Below are 6,758 nucleotides of genomic sequence, written 5' to 3' on the forward strand. Positions count from 1 at the left end.
AGATTCAATAACCGGATGGTTTCAAACAATTTATTTTTAAGAGATTTTTTTTAAATTCATTAAAGTTTATTGACGGGATTTTTTAGCCTTTGCCATTGTTTTTTCTCAGAAGCAATGGTGTTTCTGCTCCACTCCGGGTTTTTATGATCACTGTTGGACCAGCAGCATGTGCTCATGGGCAGGTGTTATCAATCAGGCTTACTTACCTTACTCCAGGACTTCATAGTCTCAGACTAACTAAGCCAAACTTAAGCCATATCCATGAAAGTGACTTAAACGTCTCAGTTTAACTAGTCCACATTAAGGCCTACTCCTGGCTTAATCTGGGCCCTGTCTGTGAAACCGGCCCTTACAGTCATGATGGCTGGGACATACTTACTCTCCTGCTGAAGTCGGTGGTGTCTGCCAGCAGGTGGGTGTAGTGTTCTGCATTCCCATTGAACATATAACTGAGCTGAATGGTTTGTGCTAAAAGGACCATTGATGGATATGCTTAGTATTTAACCAATGAATGCAATACATCAATGCACAAATACACCAGACATACTAGCGTGGGGGTAGGCTATGAAAAAAATTAAAATAATATATATATATATATATAGTAGCTGTCTGTGTGAGTGTGCAGAGCTATATGCAAAGTACCGTAAATGCTGACAAAACACACACATATATATATATATATATATATATATATATATATATATATATATATATATATATATATATGACCAGAGGTTGAGCATGGAGCCAGTATGCAGTGACTTTTGGCTTTGGAGCTCTTAGTTTCTGTAAACTTGCCAGGATGAACCTATTGAACCCATAAACATTGTTGTGAAATAAACAGAAATTCTTCCAAGCTCAGCATTTTACGGTTTGGCACAAGTGGTGGACTAGTGAGGTACTTACTCTTCACTTAAATAAGTCTGTGTAATGCTAATTTAAACTTATATTTCAATAAGTTTCAGAGGGAAATATTTTTTTTTTTATTACTAGATTTCTTAACACCCCTACCATTTATTTAGTTACTAGTTACGGTACTTTGCATATAGCTCTGCACACTCACACAGACAGCTACTCTGGCTAAAGAATGTGGTTCAATCCATCAAACAGTATAAGGACAAGTTATAATTTACCATGACATTATAATGCTGCTTGCTCTTTAATGTATCAAATCAAAATGAATACAGTCAGATTCCATTCTTCATTTGTCATTTTAATACTTTTTCCTGATTATACTCATTTCAAAATACAGTAGTTCTGCTTGTGACAAAGTATTTGTATGCTATACTATTGTGTTGCATCTGAAGTAGTCTCGCAAAGCCAGACCAAACTACAGCAAGTATGGTCTGGCATGGCATCTGAAGTAAAGTGTTTGAAATCTTCTTCGCTAATTTTAATGCACTCACAAAGGCAGCAGCGCAATTTCTTTAAACATATCTGTTTGAGGTGGTTGCAAATAGACATTACTGAATAAGGGTCATAAAACAAAAGGGCTCGGAATCACTGGATGGGTAAAACAGCAGCACTGAAAGCAATTCTGCATCTTATTCATGGATATTGTAATAATGCATGAAGGAATACAATTTACCTGAGTGTTTATTAACAGCAGGCTCTATAGACCAAAAGCAATTTAGACACCTAAACACTTTGAGTGACATGTAAGTCTCCATATACACTGAACATAAAGGTATTCATATGTATTACTTGTGCATTAATCATTCATACAGACAGCATGTGTGGGATTTGCCAGATTTGTCCTAACTCCCCTTTTCTAGATTAGTTATAAATCCTAGTATTTGCTCGTTTTTATGTCAAGTGACAGTATCTGTGTGTTTGTGGTTTAGACATTGACAGACTCCCCATAGACTTCAATCTATTTTTATGGCCGAGTGGTTTTATAAACTATCGTGGTGACACAGTACCTTATTGAGGCCGAATTTATTTATTTTTATTTTAAATCAACAGTAGGCTATAATAGCAATTATACAACAGATGTAAAATAGACATTCAGCATCCCCATATAGTCGGTATAGAATGATTATTCTCTCATAACCAAATTTTGCGACTATTCGACTGTGAGATTGGCAGTAGGATCGGGCTCCTTCCATCAAATCGTCGTAGAGTTTGACTATTCATGGTCACCCATATGAAACACACTTTTGCATTATCCTCCTTACCTACAGTCCATGTCATTGTCCTGACTGTGTCTTGCTGGTACATTACCATATTGGTGTTGCCAGAGCTAACGAAGAGAAGAGCCTCTCTGCGAGCGCCCACAGCATACTGATGTGTATTGGGAGTAGTTCAGTGCGGTTAGCAAGGATGAGCAGACTGTCTGGGCCTTGTAACATTTGCCTTGTGTCAAAGTGACGGATCAATAATGCCTGCATCCTACATCATCACGCCCCTGTGGGCTATTGATTGGGACAATGCTGACTTTGTCCCCGGGGGTGCTGAGTGGCACTTTACAGCCACAAGGTGTCTCACCACCCTGCCTGTGGTCGCATCTCACTGAATGGACACTTAGCTAAACTCTCTCAGGCCACAATGCTGGAAGAAATGTGAATAGAATTGAGTGTCGTCTATTTTTGTGATTGGCTTTCATAGTTGCATCTAAACGCTCATAAAAGTTTAAAGGTGGAGTCAGCGACTCTGAAGAATGCTTGTTGTCAAATTCCCTTTTTGTGAAAAATCTGTGAATATATCTCATCACAATCTGCTTCCTGTCTGTGTGTGCACGGAATATATGGTGTTAATGGTTAATACACAGCCTAGGCTCTGTAAACTGGTACACAAAGGGTATGTACTGTAAACACAGGGGGACTACCATATCTTAACATGACTGTTTATAGAGGCTGTGTATAAACACCAGATTTTTTTTCAGCACACACACACACACACACACACACACACACACACCGTAGGCCCTACGGACAGGTAGCGGATCATGAGAAGATATTCACTGATTTAGACAAAAAAGTGATTTTGCCAACAAGCATTCTGCAGAAATGCTGATTCCACCTTTAACTCACACCAGCTATACCAATACGGTCTCCTTTAACACTAATGGGCCCTGTCCAATGTGTGGTAGCTATTGATGGAGAGGTCAACCCGCCCTGAGGCTCCAGCTCCTCATGTACCCAAGCTGAATTACTACAAAACAGGTTATATCGTAATTATCAAAAAGCTGGCATGACCTCAAAACAAACTCATATATTTTAGAGCTGCCTGTGTAGGGAAGTTACAACAATGAGGCGTATGCAGGCCCAAAGTTCCTGCAAATACTACTGTAGAATAGGCAAGCATAAACAGACGTTTCCTCTGGCCCCAACACTACAAACTTCACTGTTAAAAACAAGCTGCAGTAAACAGACCGAAACTGCCCTAAGGAAGTGTGAATTCATTAAGTGTGTCCTTTATTTCCTTTCATCTGAGGGGGCAGAGGTGTACTGTATTTTAAGGACATGGCACTGACAGCTCAACAATGCACAATTAATACACACAGTGTTGAGTTCATTGTATGCCCGCTCGATTATGGAAAACATCATAATGGCGAAAAAATGTATTGATATTAAGATCAGGATTAACACAATAATTACATTGACTTTGTAAACATCATGCATTAAGTATTTTTTTTATTAATTGGAATAGCGGTCTTTTTTAACAGTAGATTTTTTGGAATTCTAATTAGGTTATGCTGTAAAATAAGAACATGACCTGGCATCAGGGCCGGCGGTAGCCAGGGGCCAGGGTGGGCCGTGCCCACCCAATTTTTTTTCTTAGGTGGAAGTCCAGACCCACTATCGGACGGACCTGTTCATTCGCTGTCCAAGAAAATGTCAAATAAAATTCAGAAAATTAATTAATACTAAAGAATATACCATTACCATGCATTGCTTCTAATTGTATTATTGGGTGGGCAGGACAGCCTGCCTCCAAGTTACCCACCCGCTTATAGTGGTCACTGGTCAGCAGAGCCGGCCCGAGGCATAAGCGAAATGAGCGGTTGCTTAGAGTCCCGACTGCCAGGCCCCACCCCCCCCCCAATTTTTTTTTATTTAGTTTTTTTTGTGTGTTTGATATCAACATCATATTATATAAATGTAAATTATCATACAATAAAAGGAATACAATGTTTTGGTAGATAGTTAATAGTTCAATAATTTAATCAGTTCATCCGAGGTTAACTGATCACGTCACGTTCAAGTCCATGGCATGCACAGTGTGTATTGAGTTTATTTAAAAATATTTGAAAATGGGACTGCTCTCAGTTGCCCATGCACTGTGTATAGTCTATAGCCTATTTCAGCCTCGTCTGTGGAAAAAAAGATAACTGGACAACAGAGTTCTTCTGCTTCGTTCCTCTCACTGCATTTAAATTAATTCATTATATTACAGTAAAATATGTCCCGTAAAAGAAAAAGAGCACCAAGCCAATCCCAGAGGACCCTGCATAATATTTGATTTCAAATTTATATTTCTATGGAAAATCCATGTGTCTTTCTTAAAGCGGACCTATGATGCTTTTTGACTTTTATGACCTATAAACGTTGTTATGATGATTCATAGTCATGCTTAACCATACTAAATTATCAAATAATGACTTACATGCATTTCGACGTATTCCCTGCTGACCGTCTGGGGTGTCTGTGCAGAGCACTAAACACTATTCTAGCCAGTCGAGAAGTCACGTGTTCAAAGCGGTCTACCCTTCCGTAACTTTGTGACGTCGCATGTAACTTTGTGAAGTCACCACGCGGATGTTTCCATGTATGGTAATGCTGTCACTTCCCTGTTCGCATCTGCCTCGCGCCCTTATAGGTCCATGCTCGCGCTTCCCGCCACTGAAAGTGTTCCGGAAGGAAGGTAACCAATCACAACGGAGTGGGGTTTGCAGGAGGGGGGGGGGGGGAGGGGAGCGGAGATGGCCGATCACAGGCGGAGGGAGCGGAGATTGCCGAAGCACACACACTCAAGTGTTGACAGGACGTGCTGGATCGCCAAAATAAGAGAAAGAGCTTCCCGAAAATCTACATAGTTTTTTGTGATGTGATTCGTGTCAGGTTGCTCTATAGCAGTGTAAAACAAGAAATTAAGACCAGAAAAGTAGTATAATAGGTCCTCTTTAAATAGCTTCTAATTCATCCGACCCAGTGTCTCCAAATTATTTGTTCACACAAAATTCCTCAGATTTAGCCTCTTAATTTTCCTCTCAAAGTGCACCAGATTCATAGCCTGGCATTCCCAGACCTGCCACTAGGCGCTGGCAAATTAAATTTGCTGCGCGTGTTGGTCTGGACACGCTCCGTTGAAGCTTTATCAAGAAAGCCAGAAATCTGGCTGGTGGTTTCAATTGGTTCTATCTAATATGGGCGCGCCAGAGCCCTTTATATGGTGCTCTGGGGAGGACGTAACCGGATGACGACAGTGACGTGCATGTGACGGAGATGCCCGAAGCACACACACTCAAGTGTTGACAGGACGTGCTGGATCGCCAAAATAAGAGAAAGAGCTTCCCGAAAATCTACATAGTTTTTTGTGATGTGATTCGTGTCAGGTTGCTCTATAGCAGTGTAAAACAAGAAATTAAGACCAGAAAAGTAGTATAATAGGTCCTCTTTAACGATTTGGAAGACGACACTCAAATCTTTCATTAGGAAGTAAGTGGAATGTTCTATTTTGCCGACCGACAACGGCAAACGTTTAATTTAACAGTTTAACAGCTGTTCGCTAAACGAAAGGGGCTTACGTCGCCTTGTGCATCGCTCTGATTGGTTGTAGTGCTATCCGACTGCGTGCAGTGGCATTTGAAATGCACGAGTAGGAGCCGCCCCTTGAGTTGGAAATTACTATTGATCGTGGCCAGACCCTCTATCGTTCAAGATATCAGGGTCTGGATTTCCAGGCTACCAGATTCATGCATTTCACTTTAAAAAGGTTAAAAAAAATCTCCCAGGGGGGCATACCCCCGGACCTCCCTAGCAGGGTCGTGACCTCGGCTGGCTACTACTTTCACCCAGCTGGACATCGGAGGCAATAGTGGAAAGACTATATACAGTATCTAGTGTGTATAGTATATAGCTCTGGACTACCACCATCCAGGTTGCCAGCTAATACTGCGATTAAAAAAAAGATACATTATGTTGTATATAATGTATATTATATGTTATTCATAAACATTTTGGAAAAAAAACATGCAAGAATCAAATCTCCCACACAGTAACACTCAAAGTGTATTTGCATATTGTGTTCTACACAATTCATAGTAAATGTGCCAAAAAGCAGACGCAGAGATCTTACAAGGGCAAAAAAATTATTCGGCCTCTCTGCCCAGTGTACCCACCTAAAATTTCTACAGGCCCACCCTAATCTAACTGTCTAGAACCGGGCCTGCCTGGCATTATTTTGTAAAAGTTGATTATGATATTTTCATAATAGTTGGAAGAAAAATTGCAATTGAAAATAAATAAATTACACAGCCCTAGTTAATGACTTATTTTGTCTCTCAAGTTATGAATCTAATAATGGTTATTTTTGCTTCTCTTATAGGCTATCAGAACATCTTAACTTGAATATGTCTGTGTAGATTTTGAATAATCTTTTTTGCTACTTCAGCTTTGTTTGCTTTAAAATTATGATGCCCATTTTTGCATATCACCCCTCAGCTAGACGCAATAGCCTATAGCCTTATGTTGAAAGCTATTATTTACTATCTATGGTTGAAAGCCATGCCCCTAAAAAAAGACAAACCTACTCAA

This window comes from Ammodytes marinus, assembly GCF_949987685.1.
Source record: "Ammodytes marinus genome assembly, chromosome: 16".
NCBI lineage: Eukaryota > Metazoa > Chordata > Actinopteri > Uranoscopiformes > Ammodytidae > Ammodytes > Ammodytes marinus.